At 36.8% G+C, this 20213-nt stretch overlaps 1 protein-coding gene across 2 annotated transcripts in view; it reads left to right on the forward strand.

Annotated features, from left to right (window-relative positions):
• Nucleotides 1–781: 781 nt before the first annotated feature.
• moody (G-protein coupled receptor moody) overlaps nt 782–20213 on the forward strand; it is a 59687-nt gene continuing 40255 nt past the window's right edge. For both annotated transcript variants that reach the window (XM_069503842.1, XM_069503844.1), the window contains exon 1: nt 782–1062. The gene's annotated coding sequence lies outside the window, so the exon portion shown is untranslated. The remainder of the gene's footprint in view (nt 1063–20213) is intronic.

The raw sequence follows: 20213 nt of genomic DNA on the forward strand, positions 1-20213 counted from the left end.
CATCCATTGGTGCCTATGTCTATAATATGTATCGCAGAAAGACGTCTTCGTCCTAGCGCGTCTACACTGTCTAGTCTAACAGGACCTGTTGCCTTTGGGGGACCAAAGGTGCGCTCTTGTTTTTTTTTTTTCAAAAACTACTTACTTTTTACAAATTAAGTTAGAAACTTTCGTACCTATTGCCTACAAAACTGACAGTCGAAGTCTGTAGAATTTTTTTTCAGTCTCTTAACATTTAGTACCTACCTACACTGTGAGAGCGAGGTGACGGCGGCAGTGCGTTTCTCATAGCTGCTATGAGAACGGCACTGCCACTGTGTTATGAGTATGACATAGCAAGATCCTCCATCACGTCATAGTTACTTCCAATACCATCGTCTCCCATCCTCTGCTCCATCACCAAAGTAATTATGTGTCTCAACACAAGTAAATGTGTCGTATCCGCAGAATAATAACGCATTTAATTAGTTGGCTACTTTTGCATGCACCAGTGGTCATTTCGCGACAGTCATTGTACAATCCGAACTTGGAAATCAGGTAAACATTTTTTATCAATGAACCACAACCTCTCTTGCTAAAGTTCGAAATCGTTTAACTAAAGTTGCTGTACAAATAACATGTCTTAACTTTTACACTAATATAAACCGTAATGGTCAGACATAAGGTGAAAATTTTATCATGGCAGTAGTAATGAATGACGCAGCTGGCATTGAAAGCATGAGTCATCCGTCCCGCTCACTCGGCTCGTACAATGCGTATGCGCATGACGAACCGCGACGTTATGTCAGTTTTATTGACAGTCTCAAACACCGTCAATGACGGTGCACATGTCCACGTGCAGATAGAATATTGGCGCGAATGTTTCATCGTAATAAATAAACAGTGGGAAGTGATTTTGAATAATTTGTGATGACTGAGACATTAAAATATGTATTGCGTATTATCGTAGTGACGACTTTATATTATACTTTGATCTGTGTGTTTAAAGAAATCAAACGATTTATTTTGACTGGTGGAGAGACGGAGGTTTAATAACATTGGATTGTTTTAGCGTAAAAATTGGTAAGCTTATAATTTGATATTCATACCTACCTACGTAATAAAAATGAATACACTCATAAATATGCATGTTATTATAATAAAGAACAGTAACGGTGTTTAATTGTTAGAAACAAAACATGCGCCATGCAGTAATTAGGTAAATGAGTAAAAAATATGAACAAAATTTCAAAACTTGTGTCTGACATAGAAACCTGCCTAGGTAAAGTGTCAGAATGGGGCGCACAAAACCTAGTGCAATTTAACCCATCTAAAACACAGGTTTGCGCGTTTTCCGCCAAAAAGTCCCCTTTTACATTACCTCTTCTCTTTCAGAGCACTCCCCTCACACCTTCCAACAGCATTGGGATCCTTGGAGTCCACATTTCGAGCGAGGTTCAATTCCGCGATCATTTGGAAAGCAAGGCCAAATTAGCCTCCAAAAAGCTTGGGGTGCTCAACAGAGCAAAGCGGTACTTCGCGCCTGAGCATAGGCTCCTACTCTATAAGGCGCAAGTCCGCCCTCACATGGAGTACTGCTCCCACCTTTGGGCTGGAGCACCCCAGTACCAACTCCTTCCATTTGATCGGATCCAAAGGCGGGCTGTTCGACTTGTGGACGATCCCAAACTTACCGGCTCGTTGGAAAGCCTGGAGCACCGCAGAGACGTTAGCTCTCTATGCGTGTTCTATCGCCTGTATAATGGGGAGTGCTCTGAAGAGCTTTTTGACCTCATTCCACCCTCTTTTTTCTACAACCGCACCGCGCGCCACCGTAAGGAATTCCACCCTCACCATCTGGGTGTCTGGTGCACTTCGACCGTCCGTTGCGCCAGATCCTTCTTTCCACGCACGTGCAAACTGTGGAACCAACTCCCATCGGCGGTGTTCCCACTAGATTATAACATGGGGTTATTCAAGGGGCGGACCAACAAATTCCTAAAAGGCCGGCAACGCATCGGCGGCTCCTCTGGTGCTGCAAATGTTCATGGGCGGCGGTAATCACTTAACATCAGGTGACCCGCCTGCTCGTTTGCTCGCTATATCTATTAAAAAAAAAAAAAAAAAAAAAAAAAAAAAAAAAATTCGAAAATTAACATCAGAAATAAATAAAATCTCATTCCGTTGCCACCAGCTTATATTTATACAAAGAAACTGGGTTTGATTGGTGCGTAAACTAAAAACTTCACATGTCACTTTGAAAACTACCTACCTACCTGCATTTTTTCAAAGTAAGTTTGGTTTAGTACCGAACCACACCGAACTATCTACCTAGGTCCTAGTAATACTTTTTCTGATGGCACTCATTTAGAAAAAAAATAGCTCTAAGTACCAGTAAATAATTAGAAATTACAGAAAAATTTATCAGTTTTAAATGTTAGGTAGGTACGTTTAACAAAATTGTCAAATGGAAAGAAAATTGGTTGTCGCAACCAAGGCAGTGGCGGATTTGCCCTTAGGCACAATAGGCCCGAGCCTAGAGCGGCCACATATTAGGGGCGGCCGCTCTGCAATGCATCGTATTAATACTTATAACTAACTTGAACTTATATAAATAATCAATAAGTTCAAGAAAAATCACTAATAGAAAGTGCGTAAGCAACCAATAAAAGGACAATAGATCATTGTTTTTACGTGAACGAAACAATAGGTCAAGGATCGAGAAAGGCAAAAGCGTAAACACTTACAACCCATATTCACAAATGTTACTATGAGGTCTCATGTTGCGTTCGAACACACATGGTACAGAAAACCTATTCATAAACAACAGGAGGGACGGACGACACCACCAAAACGAGACCATAAAACTTTACGCGATACATTTTGGCAAAACAATACAGATAGGGTATAGCGTAGGGTATAGGATGTATGTCCGAGTGTTTGTGTGATTTAAATAATTTCTGTTTGAAAAATCGCGATTAATAAAGTAAATCCTTGAGAAAACTAATATAGAGCGATCACTACAAAACTTATACCTACGTGATATAAAAAAAAACGATTATTACGGTGCCGATGAATTTTAAAGATGCTAATGGATGCTATAGATTTTTTAGGGTTCTGTAGCCAAATAGCAAAAAACGGAACCCTTATAAATGTATAATATCATGTCTGTCTGTCTGTCTAAATGTCCGTCCGTATGTCACAGCCACTTTTTTCCGAAACCATAAGAGCTATACTTTTGAAACTTGGTAAGTAGATGTATTCTGTGAATCGCATTAAGATTTTCACACAAAAATAGAAACAAAAACAATAAATTTTGGGGGTCACCTACTTAGAACTGAAACTCAAAAAATATTTTTTTTCATCAAACCTATACGTGTGGAGTATGATATGATAGATCTTCAAAAATGATATTGAGGTTTCTAATGTCATTTTTTTCTAAACTGAACAGTTTGCGCGAGAGACACTTCCAAAGTGGTAAAATGTGTGTCTCCCCCCCCACAAATTTCGAACCCCTATTTCATCCTCTTAGAGGTTAGATTTTCAAAAATCGTGTCTTAGCGGATGCCTACGTCATAATAGATATCTGCATGCCAAATCTCAGCCCGATCCGTCCGTAAGTTTGAACTGTATGTTGATAGATCAGTCAGTCAGGACTTTTGTATATATACAGATAACCGTTTTAAATGTTTTATTTGAATGTGCAATTATCCCTGAAAGGTCGAAAAATATTGCAAACTAGGTACCAGCTATGTTAACTAAATTTCTGAATCGATTTCGATGAAAATTGACAATAAAGTAAATTCATTAAGTACTGTGTAGTCTAAATATATAAAAGGAAAAGGTGACTGACTGACTGACTGATCTATCAACGCACAGCTCAAACTACTGGAAGGATCGGGCTGAAATTTGGAATGCAGATAGCTATTATTACGTAGGCATACGCTAAGAAAGGATTTTTGAAAATTTTACCCTTAAGGGGGTGAAATAGGGGTTTGAAATTCATGTGGTCCACGCTGATGAAGTCGCGAGCATAAGTTAGTCTTTAATATGATGAGAGCTGGGAAAGGGGCGGCTCTGGCCTGGGGCCTAGAGCGGCCAAGACTGCAAATCCGCCTCTGAACCAAGGGGTCTAATTAAACCATTTAACGAGTTTCGTTTTCATTACACTTAACTCCTCAAACCTCAACTTGGTCCACTTCCTAAGTTTACATTGAAATTAAACTAAATTGAACCGCCAACAAGGGGTAGCTGTGACATAAGGAAAATGACCTTTTTTGTCGGCTCTATCTATTTTCTGACCGACCGACCGCGTCACGGCCTGTCTAAGTAATCCCTAAAAAAGAAAATACGAAAGCTATTTTTTAACTCAAGGAAGTAGGTAAGTACCTAACTAAAAGAACAAAAAAAAGTAAAATTATATTTAGAAGACTTTTACATAATCGTAAGATTGAAATTCCAGGTTAGATAATTGCCTACACCTCTTTTTCGCCGGAAAGGGAAATCTCTTCCCAAAACATTTTGTTTAAACATACCATTTAGTATACATATATACAAAGGGAAAAGCTGTCTGACTGACTGATCCATCAACGCACAGCTCAAACTACTGAACGGATTGGGCAGAAATTTGGCATGCAGATTGCAGATAGCTATTATAACGTAGACATCCACAACGAAAGGATTTTTGGAAATTCAATTTCTAGTGGGGTAAAATAGGGTTTGTTTACTACTATTAAACTACTACGTACATATAATCCTAATTCGTTGGTTATTATATTAGTACTTAAGTACATTTTACATAGATTTTATTTTTAACTTTTCGAACTGCCAAGCTACTTTCTTCTGCTTGTTACTATACAGGTACTTACTTCGACACACAGATTCCAAGTAAATACTCTGTGTTACAATTCTCCCATTTACTTGCCAAGAAAAAAAATTAACATGTGCTGTATTATATTATAATAGGTAAACATCACGTAATAAGAAAAAAATAAAGCGTTTTATCTATGACACTATAACTACTTGGTAGATAATTAGATACCACCTCAATAAAAAAAGATGGCAGCCTCGAAATAGCCGATCTGTTTGGCGGCCATTTTGGGGTGGAAGTGTGTGTGTTATTTCCGTGTGAAAAAGATACGTTACTTTTATTTGAAAAAATACTAACAAAATCCTTTGATAGGTATAGGATATGCGTAACAGATTCAGTAATGCTCACTCACTTCACGTACACCAGTTTACATTGTAGTAAAACTGGTCGGCTGGCTGGATAACAGGGGGGTCGCCAAGCATGAAATGAGGTTATGTACGTACTAGCTAATAAATAACTAAGTATACCCATCTCTTCGTTGTTGGTACTCGGTTCCACGTGACTGAGGATCTGGAGCGCCTTAAGTATATTATTATATACGTATTCTTCTTCTTCCTTACCTTATCCCACGCTACGTGGGGTCGGCACAACATGTCTTCTTCTTCCACTCATTCCTGTCATTCGTCAACGTATTATCCACCTCTTTTTCACGCATATCCTCTTTCACGCAATCCATCCACCTTTTCTTTGGTCGTCCTCTCCTCTTTTTTCCTTCCACATGCATACCTACTTAACATTCTTCTAGTGACATGGCTTTCTATACGTATGGCTATTATTATAATATACGTATTAAATATTTATTTTATTTACGACATCAGAGATCTGAGTCCAATAACTTCTTCGAAATTATGTGTAAATAAATATGATGGATAATATGATGGGATATGATAATAATCACTTATAACATCAGGTGACCCGCCTGCTCGTTTGCTCGCCATTTTTATTAATAAAAAATAAAAAATCTACTCATATGTAACTCTTCATTTAGGGTAAGAGCACAGTATAAAAATAAGAAAAAAGAAGCAACATACAGTAAAAATATCTTTTGTGCCTATATGTATATATATGTATAGCAAACAATTTCTCTTCTTCCTGCGTCGTCGGTTCCTCATCAGCACAGAGGATCGTGGCTCCCTGGAAGTCAATTCCATGACGATTTTACGCCTATTGGAACGAAAGGTATTGCAGACGAGTCAAAGGGTGTGTCAGGCGCTTCTTTTTTTTATTTATTCGTACCAAAAATTCAATAATGAGTAACAGTATAAAGAAGAAAGTGGACAGAGAAGCACTTATCTCTAAGAGATCTCTACCAGTTCCCAAGTAAAGGGAGAGGTTGTAAAGGAAGAAGACTGGGACTTATGTAAATAAATGCTTTTGTATGATTAGGCCAAGTGACGTCTCGGAATCTCTTTCCTTTAATCTTACGAACAATTTAACAATTTAAGGTTATCCAAAATGTAATCACTCAAACATTTAATAATGATTTCAGTTATCAATTAACGGTTGTCATTAAAATGTTGTTAAATGTGAATAATGACAGGGACTAACATTAAAATGTCACCTTAAATTAGTACCTATTGAAATATTAATATACCTAAAAGGTATACAGAAATGATTTGAGGTTAAGCCATTAGAATAGAAGAGTCTTCCGCTTACCAATAAATAAGTATTGGCTGCCACCACGCAGGGAAAATGTGGATTAGCAGGCTTCACACTTGACAAAAATATAAGATAGCTCTGGTATGTAGGTTTCCCCACACTTTTTACGTTCACCGTTAAAGCAAGATATTTAATTAATTACTTAGAACGCTAATCAGCACCCTTATAATAAATGCGAAAGTGTGTCTGTTTGTTGGTTTGTTAGTTTGTCCTTCAATCATGTCGCAACGGAGCAACGGATCGACGTGATTTTTTGCATTGATATAGTTAAAGACCTGGAGAGTGATATAGGATACTTTTTATCCCGGGAAACCAAAGAGTACCCACGGGGTTTTTAAAAACCTAAACCCACGGGTACGAAGTCGCGGGCATCAGCTAGTAGCTTCTAAAACTCAGAGGTGCGTGCCCAGGATCGAATCCGCCCGGACACGAACCTCCCGAAGAGTTAACCACTAAGCTATCACCTATCAGAGCTGCACTGAGCTATCAGTTGCTTCAACCAACTATAAGTTGACGAGACTTCCGCTAGGTTTACGAGTGTCATTGGACCGAAGGCAATTGATAACGCGTTAAAGGAAGAATTAACATATTATTATACGCAGATAGTTTAGGGTTAACAGATACCATTAATTTGCCGCCTGAGCCTACCCAAATCAAGTAGGTACCTACTAATGGACTAAGAGCCCGCGAGTGCCAGAGCCCAGACCTTCGTTATTTTATAAAAGCTAAAAGTTTCTAAGCGTAATGTCCCCAACCAGACGCCCTTAAAGTTTAAAAGTTTAAGGTTGTCTGTCAGGGGGTTGTCATGATACTGTTTGGTAATGCATGACGTGATTTCTAAAACAATTCTGAAGAAAATATAAAAATTTGACTTTACACTTTGACGTAAGATTTTTTACCCCTTTGTTACCTGTTATCTTTCAAAGCCACCATGATCGCTTGTCGCATGATCTTCATAGTCGCAGATCGTTCCTCCCTGTGTTGGGGACAATACGCAAAGAAACAGCTTTTACGAGTATAAAATAACGAAGGTATGGCACTCGCTGGCTCTCTCTCTATAAGGCTTTATGTGCTCTTCGAAACGTAAAGGGAATTTAAGCCTTATGCGGCACGACAGTGAAGTGACCTATCCCTTAAACATATTGAATCTGACATGAGTCATGACCTTATATTGTGTACGTACTACGTACCTATTTATTCAGTATATTTATATGACTCGGCGACCCCGTAAACTGTTACAACTGACCAACATAAAATCAAACTAACACAGCAATAGGTAAACAAATCAAAACTTTGAACATGTAGGTACCTACCTCAATAGCTAAGGACATGTTTCCTATTGGTTGGTATATGTTAATGCAGTTTTAAAATAGGAAAAGCAAAAGGATTGCTTGGTCGCTTCTTGTCAGCATCTGTTTTTCTATATGCCTTTTTATCTATTACTAGACCATAAGACTGCAGTACGGAAACCTCATTGCGCGAGCCTGACTCGCACTTGGCCGGTTTTTATATATAGAGATTATTTATTTATTTTACGAGCTTATCTTTCCATCCCAACCTAGGAGGCACTATCGTTTGCTATAGGTATATTATAATAGTGGCATCACTACCCCTATTATAAATTGCGAAGGTGTGTTTGTTTGTTGGTTTGTTGCTTTGATGGTTTGTCCTTCTATCACATCGCGGAGCAACGGATTGACGTGATTTTTTGCATGGGTATAGTTAAAGACCTGGACAGTGAAGAAGTGAAGTTTTTATCACGAAAAATCAAAGAGTTCCCACGTGAATTTTAAAAACCTAAATCCACGCGGATGGAGTCGCGAGCATCAGCTAGTCGTGTATACAAAGATGGTACATAAATGTCATACTATTATTACTTAAATTACTTATTTATTTTTAGTTATTATTGTTTGTTATAATACGTAATGGGTACTTATACCTACTTCACTTTTTCCCGGTTAGATTACAATAATATTATATTCTGAGCCGTTATAACAAACAAGTGTAATAAATCTATGTTTATTGTCTTTATAAGTACATCCAAAATCTTTACGGATGAGCTCAGAAAACCGCAGTTTAGGTTTTATGCGTGACGGAAGTCTGGAGCGGAAAAAATAATGACTCATAAAATGAGTTAAAGTTAGAAGAATCTTCTTAGACTTAGAGGGTGGGCCGAACTATATTTAAACGAAGCCAACGCATCCCAGAACCCAGGTCTAAAATAAATATCATAAGAAAAATAAATATTTATCCGATGATGGTTGTAGGTAAGTAGGCAACGAAAAAAATATAATTATAGTAAAATAAAATAATATCTAGGTACATTTATTATTTAAGTACATAATTGTAACTTGATGTAAACATAAAGTTCAAGTTCAAGTAAATGCTGATTTAATCAATGCTGTAAGTATTACCTATATTCTTATGACAAAACCAGAATATTACACATAATTCTACCTACAATTTCATTATTAAATTTATAATTTTCTGAATATGTAATTAAGATTTCCTTGAAACATTGAAACGACAGATACCTATTTCATCTTTATTTGAATCACTATCAATATCAATCAATACTTATAATAAAACTGTAGCAGGTCAAATTCTGTACATTGAAGATATTTTGAAATTTTTTTTCGAGGGCACTCTATAATCGATACTGAACCCAAAACTGTAATTTTTTTCATTTTTGTCAGTCTGTCTGTCTGTATCACGGCCGCGCATCACGCTGAAACTACTGAATGGATTCCAATGAAACTTGGTACGATTTGAGGTCATACTATGAGGAAGAATATAGGATACTTTTTATCCCGAAATTCAGCATGGTTCCCGTAGGAGAGGGGATGAAAGATAAAATGTATACTGAGTTGTAATTCATTAACGCGTAGTCTGATTTCATTCATTCTTTTTTTGTTAGAAAGGGGATATTTTAGATATTGTTCCGTAAATATTTCAAGGTCATCCGTTTTTAACCGACTGTCAAAAAGGTGGTTCTTTTTCTACATCGATTTTTTCGAGGTTTCTGGACCGATTTGCACTTTTCTTTTAAAAATCAACAAAAAAAGTTTTTGTGGTGGTCACGTAAAAATCTGGATTCAACTCCTTAATCCTGATGCTGCAGGGTTACTGCCCGCCTGAGTTATCAAGATTCAGGAAGTGTTCATAGTGAATTCATATTGTAGGTACAACAATAAGCAACGACTTTATTCTCAGACTTCAAGTCCCAACTCCTCAACCCTGTTGATGTAGGGTACAGCACTCCTAAACTATAATGTTTCAGGAACTGCGGATGATGCAAAATTATTTTTGGTACCAAGCATAGGCTACATCATTGAACTTCGGATCCTGACTTCTCAATCCTGATGCTGCAAAGTACTAAAGTCCTAAATCGTGAGGATTATAGAATTTCTGATAGTGAATTGATATTTTAGGTATCAAGCAACGGCTTCACGATGACACTCCCAGTCAGTCGGAAAATAAAAGAGTTCCCATGGGCTTTTGAATTAAAAATAATTTATATTATTATCATATAGTAAGTAATCATATCATTAGATTACGTAAAGACGGACGACATCAGACGAGCTGCAGGGAGCCGCTGGATTCAGGCGGCGCAAGGCCGTGGTGTGTGGAAGTCTCTACAAGAAACCTATGTCCAGCAGTGGACGTCTGTGGGTTGATGATGATGAACTTTCTGGAATGAAATTGAAGAATTACTTAAATAATAAATTCATACAAATTCAGTGTCAGGTCAATCGATAACGTATCTCGGTAGCAGTACAAGAAATCGTTATGTTGAAAAACTAAAATAATAATAAAATTGATGTCACACATTACATGGCTCAAGTCGCGAAATGTTGTTTGCGCAGATGGAAATATTTGGTAAAATTTGGGTCATTTTCCACGAATGGATAGTGAAAGTAGGTAAATCTAATTTGAAAACATTTTATCTCTTGATGTACAGTAACTAGTGTATCTAAAGGTGATTGCCGATTACAACCACAACGCAATACCCGCAAGAGCTACGCATTTTTCAGTGGTGAAAATGCAAAATAATTTCAGTAGGTCGATTCCGGAAAATCTGCATCAATCATTGTTACAATCGCAATTGTTGTGATTGGCTGAATTTATGGCATTTTTGCTTGAACAATGCATTGTGGCCAACAGTGAGCGAGTGTCGGCCACACTGTAGCTGGACCTTCTACCGTAATCGAAGAGATGCGGATGACGCAAGTTACAGCAGCCGCATTTTCAACGTGCGCCGCTCGTAAATAAGTTGATTTTCCGAACTTAAAAATCCGTCTGATGCGTGAATAGCACAATACACAAAACGTTTGTAGCATTGAAGACTGATTCTATTTGTAAGCAGATCTCTACCAAAAAGCCTGAAAGTTACGTAAAGACGAAGTATTTTAGATCTTAAATACATATGTACGTGTAAAATAGAATAACATAACCGCTGAAAACCTACTTTTTAAAGTTAATTTACCGTATCGACTTCCAAATATTCATTTAGGAATTAAATAACTGTTTTGCCGAATAAAACCAAATGATCTAAAAGATCTTTTCTTTGTATAAATGTTGTCAAAGTCAAAGTCAAAGTCAAATGATTTATTCAAAATAGGTAATAATTTACGCTTATTGATGGTCTGGTATGGTGTTAGATTTGTAAGATATAGTGGTGATAATTATAACGCAAACTTAAAACTAAAGCTACGAGGGTTGTGGGTTCCCAGATCCTTCCGTAAAGTAAAATATAGGTATTCGTCTTGAAGTAATTGCTCATGTATAAAATGCCTTTTATAGGTAATTTACTTATTTCCAATACTCCTATTAATTCACCAGCTCACTAATTAGTGTAAGTGGAATAGCTAACCCCATGGGTAAATATAGGTAATATCAATGCCAGTTCGCATGGTGGAAAGTCGAACGTTGAAAGTGTTTGTTGAATTTAAAATAAAGTGAAAATTAATTAATTAAATGTGTTGATATATGCTGAATATAATATAAAGGAATAAAAATGCATTAGATATCTACTTTTAGGTACGTATTTACTTATAATATTTATTATTTACAACAACAAATATTTACTTTAAAAGCTTACAATACGGTACGAGATCAGCAAATTTCGGAGCATTATAATATGGATGTAGTTCAGAAAATACTCGTATGTATAAACAGGTAAGTACTGAAAAAAATATTTAACAAACTTATCCGGATTTATTGTTCTTCATATTCTAGCTAGGTTTGCTTGTAGCATAATCATCATGATTAACCCATCGCTAGCTCACCATAGAGCACGTGTCTCCTCTCGGAGGGAGTAGAGTTTGGCCATGATAGTCTACCACGGTGGCCAAGTGTGATTGGCAGACTTCACACACTTTTGAGAACATTATGCAGAACTCTCAGGCATGCAAGTTTCCTCAGGATGTTATCCTTCACCGTTAAGGCATAATCATCATCATCATGATCAACCCATCGCCAGCTCACTACAGAGCACGAGTCTCCTCTCAGAGAGAAGGGTGTTGGCCATAGTCTACCACGCTGGCCCTGTGCGGATTGGTAGACTTCACACACCTTTGAGAACATTATGGAGAACTCTCAGGTATGCAGGTTTCCTCAATATGTTTTCCTTCACCGTTAAAGCAAGTGATATTTAATTAATTAAAACGCACATAACTCCGAAAAGTTAGAGGTGCGTGCCCGGGATCGAACCCCCGACCTCCGATTAGAAGGCGGACGTCCTAACCACTTGGCTACCACAGCTTTTTCATAAGGCATAATACCTAGCTATAATTAACTCACAAACATTTCTTGTTCTTCATTACAATACATTGCTTATCGTTATTATAATAGGTTGGCCGGAATTGCTACTCGTGACACCAGCTAATGCTTTTATAGTAGGTACCTATAGGATATAATCATAAGTGACTACACTTAACCATTATTATAATGTCTCGTACGTCGACACACTTTAACCAATTGCTACTATTAATAACCCGTACATGTCGCTTCTATTGTCCTACCTATCCTTACGACGGAAACAAAGTAAGTTATTTTTATTAAATTACGAAGTAATGTAGTTACCATAATATTTTAATATATTTACTTAAATTATATAGTTTCCACCACAGCACATGCTTATTAACTTTATTTATATACTAGCTGCCCCGGCGAACTTCGTACCGCCTAACAGTCGATTCTTTTTCAGGCAATTTTTTAAATTCTTCTCTCACCAGCAGTATCAGGGTTCAGGAGTTGGGACTTGAAGTCTGAGAAAGAAGTCGTTGCTTGGTACCTACAATAATATGAATTCACTATGAACACTTCCTGAATCTTGATAACTTAGGCGGGCAGTAACCCTGCAGCATCAGGATTAAGGAGTTGGATCCAGAATTTTTTTATGAGACCACCAGGAAAACTTCTTCTGTTGATTTAAAAAAAAATTTTGCAAATCGGTCCAGAAACCTCGAAAAAATCGAAGTAGAAAAAAAACCACCTCCTTTTTGACAGTCGGTTAAAAACCGATGACCTTGAAATATTTACGGAACAATCATTAAAATATCCCCTTTCTAACAAAAAAAGAATGAATGAAATCGAACTACGCGTTAATGAATTACAGCTCAGTATACATTTTAACTTTCAACCCCTCTCGTAAGGGAACCATGCTGAATTTCGGGATAAAAAGTATCCTATGTCTTTCCTCATAGTATGACCTCAAATCGTACCAAGTTTCATTGGAATCCATTCAGTAGTTTCAGCGTGATGCGCGGCCGTGATACAGACAGACAGACAGACAGACAGACAGACAGACAGACAGACAGACAGACCGACAGACAGACAAAAATGAAAAAAGTTACAGTTTTGGGTTCAGTGTCGATTATTGAGTGCCCTCGAAAAAAATTTTTAAAAATATCTTCAATGTACAGAATTGGACCTGTTACAGTTTTATTATAAGTATTGATGCGAAATATATATAGCGCGACAGGTCGAGGTGGCAATCGGGGTGGGGAAGCCCCGCACACCCATATCTACTCGTGTGCCATACAGCCTCCGCCCTAATCCGATGCGAACGAGTGTGGGTGACGTGCGGGCGTGCGGGGCATCACCCACCTTATACCCCGATTGCCATCTCGACCTTTCGCCTAGTATAAGTACCTATTATATAAATGAAAGTTGGAATGTTTGTCACTCTACGCGCCACAGTGACTGAATCGATTCGCCTGAAATTTGGAATTAGATTTAGAGATAGCTTATACCTACCACAGAGGAGAAAAATGCTTATTGAGTTCCCACGGGATATAAGAAAAAAACTATATACACGCAGATGAAGTCGCGGAAATCATCTATTTAATAAAGATTATTAAATTAAATTGCTGGGTACAAAAATTTTGTAGAGTAACATTAATTGTTATTTTTACTCTCTAAGATAACCTCGTCATATCTTACATATTTGAACTATCTTACATAAACTCTAGTCATAAATATACAGGAACATTATTATTCGCAATTAGTCACACATTTATCTCAAAGGTCGGGACCTTGAGTGATGTATGCCTTTGTAGATTAGTTCAATTTATGGCCATTAATAAATAACTATTACTATTATGTCACCTGTGTTTATTTATGTTAGCTACTTTGTAGCTCCTTGACGTCAATTTGTACTAAGAAATTATGAGTTAGTGTTAATATACAAACAATATATTGCGTTATTATGTGCAATTTTGTAATCTGAAACGGACTTTGTTTCATTTCATTAATTTCGTGGAAATTCTATAACAATATTGCTTCACTGTATTTCAAAGCAAGTTCAGCGAGACAAGTTGGGTACTGTTTCTACAAACGTGGAATTGTATACATGTATGATTAGTTACCTATAGTGGTTTGTAATTTGTATAATATGAATACCTACTATAAATAATGGGCCGCGTTTGGAACTATCGTAGCTTAAATTTTAAGTGACCATCAATATGACGTGTACTATAGTACCCATTTCGAATAAATGATTTAACTTTTGCCTTTTAGACTTTTCAATACATACAAATCTATGGATAGGTACTTCTGAAAACTGTGCTTCTGACGCCATTTCGGTATAGGGAAGTCATGCCTAAAGCTAGCACACTCTTGGACTTGATCCGTTTATCCACCCTGAACTGAAAAAACCAATCAAGTCTCTTGAATCACTCTATCTGTCGATGAAAACCGCATTAAAATCCGATGCGTATATACCTAGTTTAAAAGATTTTTAAGCGTACAGAGGAACAGACAGCGGGAAGGGAACTTTATACCTACTAGGTAAGGCTCCGCGCAGACAGGCCACTAACCACAGCCACCGGTGGATGTCGCGCGCCACGTCGTCGTTTGGTACCGCGCTAACGAACGTGGTCGGTGGCCGCCACTAGTGGTCAATGACCTACACACTCCTACTGTCAGTAGCGAGTGGCGCTGTCGGTGGCGCGTCGCAGACACTGAGTCGCGAGTGGACCCTACTCGCTACACGTGTGCGGCGATTCCATATAAAACGTGTTAAAATAAAAATAATGTTAACTACTTATGACGATAACTGTGACTGTGACACACCGGTGACTGTGTTCGGTGGCCCATTTGCGCGAAGCCTAATAATATATTATAGAGGTTTTTATACAAAAATTTCAAATTCGCGGTCCCTGCTACGATCTACCAACTAGCGCGTAACTTAAAATATTTAAACAATTTAATACCTCTTGCTCATATTATATTGTGTAGGTATTGTAGGTACAATATAAAGCCTTTGTTTTACTTACCTACTTAATTTGAATAACCTTATTATTCAAATAAGCTTATCTAAATATTTAAGTTAATAAAATCTAATTAATTTTTGTTGGAATTTTTTGAATTTAATTTAATTACTATAATATATGTGCTAATTGTACCTACCTATTCTAAGTCTAGATTGTTTTTACACGACCTTTCGTTGAAAATAACTATTAAATTTCAGACAATATTAGAAATTAAAATAATTATATTATGATCTGAATGTCATAAAAAATTAAGGCCCTCAGTCCTCGCTCTATGAAATCGCCAAGAAAATTTACCTATGATATTAAAATATACTAAACTCGCAAATTATGCATGAATCGGATAGAGTAGGTAGGTAACCTAATCTTTATTTCATTGTTCAAATATTCTTCTAAAATAGTCAATATTTTGTAAAAAAAATCACTTTTTACAAAATACTTTCACTTTGAGATTCACATTTTGAGAGTAGATAAGGTAGGTAGGTATATAATATTTACATAATATATGTATATATTTATTATCTACCTACCACATGCTTCTGTAGGCTTCTGTAGTCATGTATGCTCAATAATTAAGCATCGATATAGGTTATTATAATACTAATACTTACTTGTCATTTTACCTTCTAAAGACTTTTTGTAATGCTTCGTCGTGTGAGATGGTAGGTTACAAAGGCACATTGTTGACCACCGACTAGGTGGATATTACGATTTCCGTGAGTTATTTATCATCATCATCATGATCAACCCATCACCGGCTCACTACTGAGCACATTTATCATACAGTAACATAATAATCTTTATATTATGTCATCGTTTATCGAGGTTCGAGCTTACAGCTTATATACAACTAGCTGATGCTTGCGACTTCGTCCGTGTGGATTTAGGTTTTCGAAAATCTTTCTAAAGGTTACCATAGGCCATAGCCTAAGAGATTTTCTTGTCAAACCGACATAGGTATCCCCATTTATATGCTCAGGTACCTCTCTCACAAGAACTATAGATATTCTGAAGAGGTATTCTTTCTTTTTATTTAAAAAAAACTTTAGTTAACCTAGTGGGAAAAATGCATTTTAATCGCGCGATTAATTCAAATCTCATGTTTGTGCCAGCGGTTTCCAATAAGAACAGCTCCTTAGCTCCTGGCTAAAAGAACTCAAGGATTTCAAGAGGGCGCCACATTAGTGGCATGGCAGGCTAGCTGACAATTAGGGCTAATTGGAGATCACTGGGGGCCACAGACCAGTCGATGCGGGCCGCGGACGATTACGTGGGCCACTTTAAGTTGATGAGTACTTTAGTGTCTGTTACACATTGCATGAATTAGACAATAGGCCGTCTAGATCGGTCTAATTAGCCCAATTACTATTTGCTATGTATAAAATTAAAGTAGGTAGGACAAAACATGGCGACGCGGCGACGTACAATTATTTCATACGGCAAAAAATATGTAACATTTTCAGAATATACCTAATTTTAATATTTTGTTGATAAGGAACTTTAGGGCAAGAAAAATAAAATGATCTTAAAAGTAGAAACAAGGTTAATTCGCTATAAGTCATCAAAACATACAAGTATGTATGGTACGACATGCAGCATGCGATATAGGCCTGTCGACTGCCATCTCGACCTGTCGCGACTCGTGTACTAAGTATACCTACTCCGCCAACTCTCCCACCACCTAACGTGCGGGAAAAGCAAACAACCAAGCCAGCAATACGCACATAACCATACAACACCCATGGACCTATAATACCAACACCATATAAATATCTTAAAGGAAAGAAAGAAAGAAAAGATCCCTATAGCAATGGTCTAGTACGACCACGTTGTTGTCGATCCAGTAGGTAATCAAAGAACTAACACGAACGTAGAATGAGAAATAGGTAGGAACCTTTCCGGCCTTCGTCACCTTGTTTCCTGTCACCTCAATTTGGGCACCATTTCCACACCTAGTGAGAGCTAGAAATCTTTAAATATATAAAAGGAAAAGGTGACTGGCTGACTGACCGATCTATCAACGCACAGCCCAAACTACTGGACGGATCGGGCTGAAATTTGACATGCAGATAGCTATTATGACGTAGGCATTCGCTAAGAAAGGTTTTTTGAAAATTCGACCCCTAAGAGGGTGAAGTAGGGGTTTGAAATTTGTGTAGTCCACGCAGACGGAGTCGCGAGTGTAAATAAGCTAGTTCTAAGTAAGCACGTTCTGAATGTTTCCATCATTAGTTTACATACCAGGCAAAAATATTCGTGATTTTTTATTGCATTTTAAATAAGTATCTATCTAGAATAACTAAATATTGAATCATTTTTTCCGAAGAATAAAATAAAAAGAGCAATTAATTTTCTTATTCCCTCATAATTATTATTGTTGAATTATTTGTATGTTAATAACCCCTAATATTATATCACCCCTGATAACCTAATTACCTTCAAAGCATAAAAAATATAGTACCTACCCACCTACTTTTATATTTAGGTAGATTTACACAAAATATTAAAGTATTTAAAGCAACAGTGAAATTGATACTTTCAGTTTGTTTAATCAGATTAAAATTTAGGTGAACTTAATCGAGCCCCGATAAGACTAGGCTTACCTAGATCATAATATCAAAAGTAAACTTTACCTAGAATAATCGTTTCCTATATTTGCTAAGTTTATTCAAGTGGTCGGTGACGTCATTTTTGCGTAAAGTACAATATGTACCTACGTGTAGCTACTGTTTTAAGACGCAATGTAGGTTAGTATAGTTAATTTACAATAAAGATTTAATAGAGATGGACAAATTCTTGACTTCTTCATAGTCAGTTCGTTATAAAATAAGAAAGCGAAAAGTAACTATTCTCTGATTTCTTGGTCGCATAATCAACATCAAAATTGTTTGCATACCTACACAAAAATTAATTTATTAAAGTTAATTTCTCTCAAACTAGTTTAATGATGGGTGAAAAATCACACTTAGACCGAAAAATCGCTATCCACTAAACTTTTTTCGAAATGAAATGATTAAAAGGTAAAAATTAATTACTTCAGGTTTTATAATTATCTTTAAAACAAATTACTTCTTTTTAGATATTTTATATCTATCTTACAATATAAAAAGATAAGCTGACTGATTGACTGATCTATCAACGCACAGCTCAAACTACTGGACGGATCAGGCTGAAATTTGGCATGCAGATTACTATTATGACTTAGACAATAGACATTCGCTATGATTATTGTCACACAAAGGATTTGAAAATTCAATCCCTAAAGGTATACACTTTTAAACAGGGGTTTGAAATTTGTGTAGTCCACGCGGACGAAGTCGCGGAAATAAGCTAGTTGAAACATAAGCTTTAATCAAACACCAATAAGCTATGACTATAAATTGAGAAATTGCCCAAAAAAATTATATTCTTTTTTAACCGACTTCAAAAATGGAGGAGGTTCTCAATTCATCGGAATCTTTTTTAATTTTCGTTTATTTAAAGCTCTCAGTAAGGTCATTTTTGGCTTATTGAATTTTCGCTCCACACAGGGACAATAATATTTTTCCAATTTAGTTCAACTTCCAATTTTCGTCAAAACAAAATTAACCTATTCAGAACTTCCCTCATTCTTACGCAATCCCGATTCTAATTCCAATATATTTTGCCAAGGAAGCAGGAAGCTGAAGCAATTTGTAACGGAAACTATTCTTTAGGGGAGTTGACATCTTAAATTACCTGCGAATATAGGTATAACTATTCCGTATAATGAATTGGAAACGTACGAGTTTTCTATCTCTTTATGCATAGATATTACATTACTCTAGATAAAATCTTGTTCGGGAAACTCCATGACACCTTTTCGTCCATAATGCTTCAGTTTTCCCTTTGCCCATGGTTTGTGAGTGATGACATATGACTTCGAAACATAGCTAACTATATTTACTAAATAGACATGATAAAAAAAAAACCGGCCAAGTGCGAATCAGGCTCGCGCAACGAGTGTTTTGCACGATAATTCAAAAACTATGATGCATAAAAATAAATAAAAATCAGTTTTAGAATGCACAGGTGAAGACCTTTCATATGATACCCCACTTGATATAATTTTTGAAAATTGAAAACACTAATTATTAGTTCATGAAAACAGTTAAATTTTTTTTGTGTGATGTAACCACAAATTCACGGTTTTCAGATTTTTTCCCCGAATGTCAGGTACAAGACCTACCTACTTGGCAAATTTCATGATTCTAGGTCAACGGGAAGTACCCTGTAGGTTTCTTGACAGACCGACAGACAGACAACAAAGTGATCCTATAAGGGTTCCGTTTTTCCTTTTGAGGTACGCACCCTAAAGAGAATTATGCATTTCTCTTTATTGACTTTTTATGGAAGAGACACATTATGTCCAGGACAAGTCTTCGCCACTCACAACTTACATTATAAGTCATGACAAAGATATTAAGTATTGTTTTATTTATATTAAGACCACACAATGCATTAACTTGCGTAACTGATCACATAACATTGGTTTCATATTTAAATGTTGAGTCATTTTACACGAATCTCTAGTAGCTTAAGATTGCATACTGCAATGTCGACAATTCAATGCGGGAATCATTTGAAAAAAAATGTGGATGACCACAAGCTCCAATGAAATAGTGACAAAAGATTAGACAAAAGTCAAGGACAATTAAAATAAAAGCTTTAAATACCAAGGCGTCGTGCATCGCCAAGATCTGCAATCTGCATCCCTGCATAGTCGAAATCGCATGTTTCTAATACGCACTGCTAGAATGTGGAATTCCCTTCCGGTTTCCGTTTTACCGCTAGCTATAATATTGGTACCTTCAAAAGAAGAGTGAATCTGAAATGACACCTTCTGGGCAGGCGCGCTATACCTTAGGCTACATCATCTCCCGCTTGGGCTCTTCTGGAACACCAGCTGATGT

The sequence above is a fragment of the Maniola hyperantus genome, chromosome 16 (assembly GCF_902806685.2).
Source record: "Maniola hyperantus chromosome 16, iAphHyp1.2, whole genome shotgun sequence".
In the NCBI taxonomy this organism is placed as follows: Eukaryota; Metazoa; Arthropoda; class Insecta; order Lepidoptera; family Nymphalidae; genus Maniola; species Maniola hyperantus.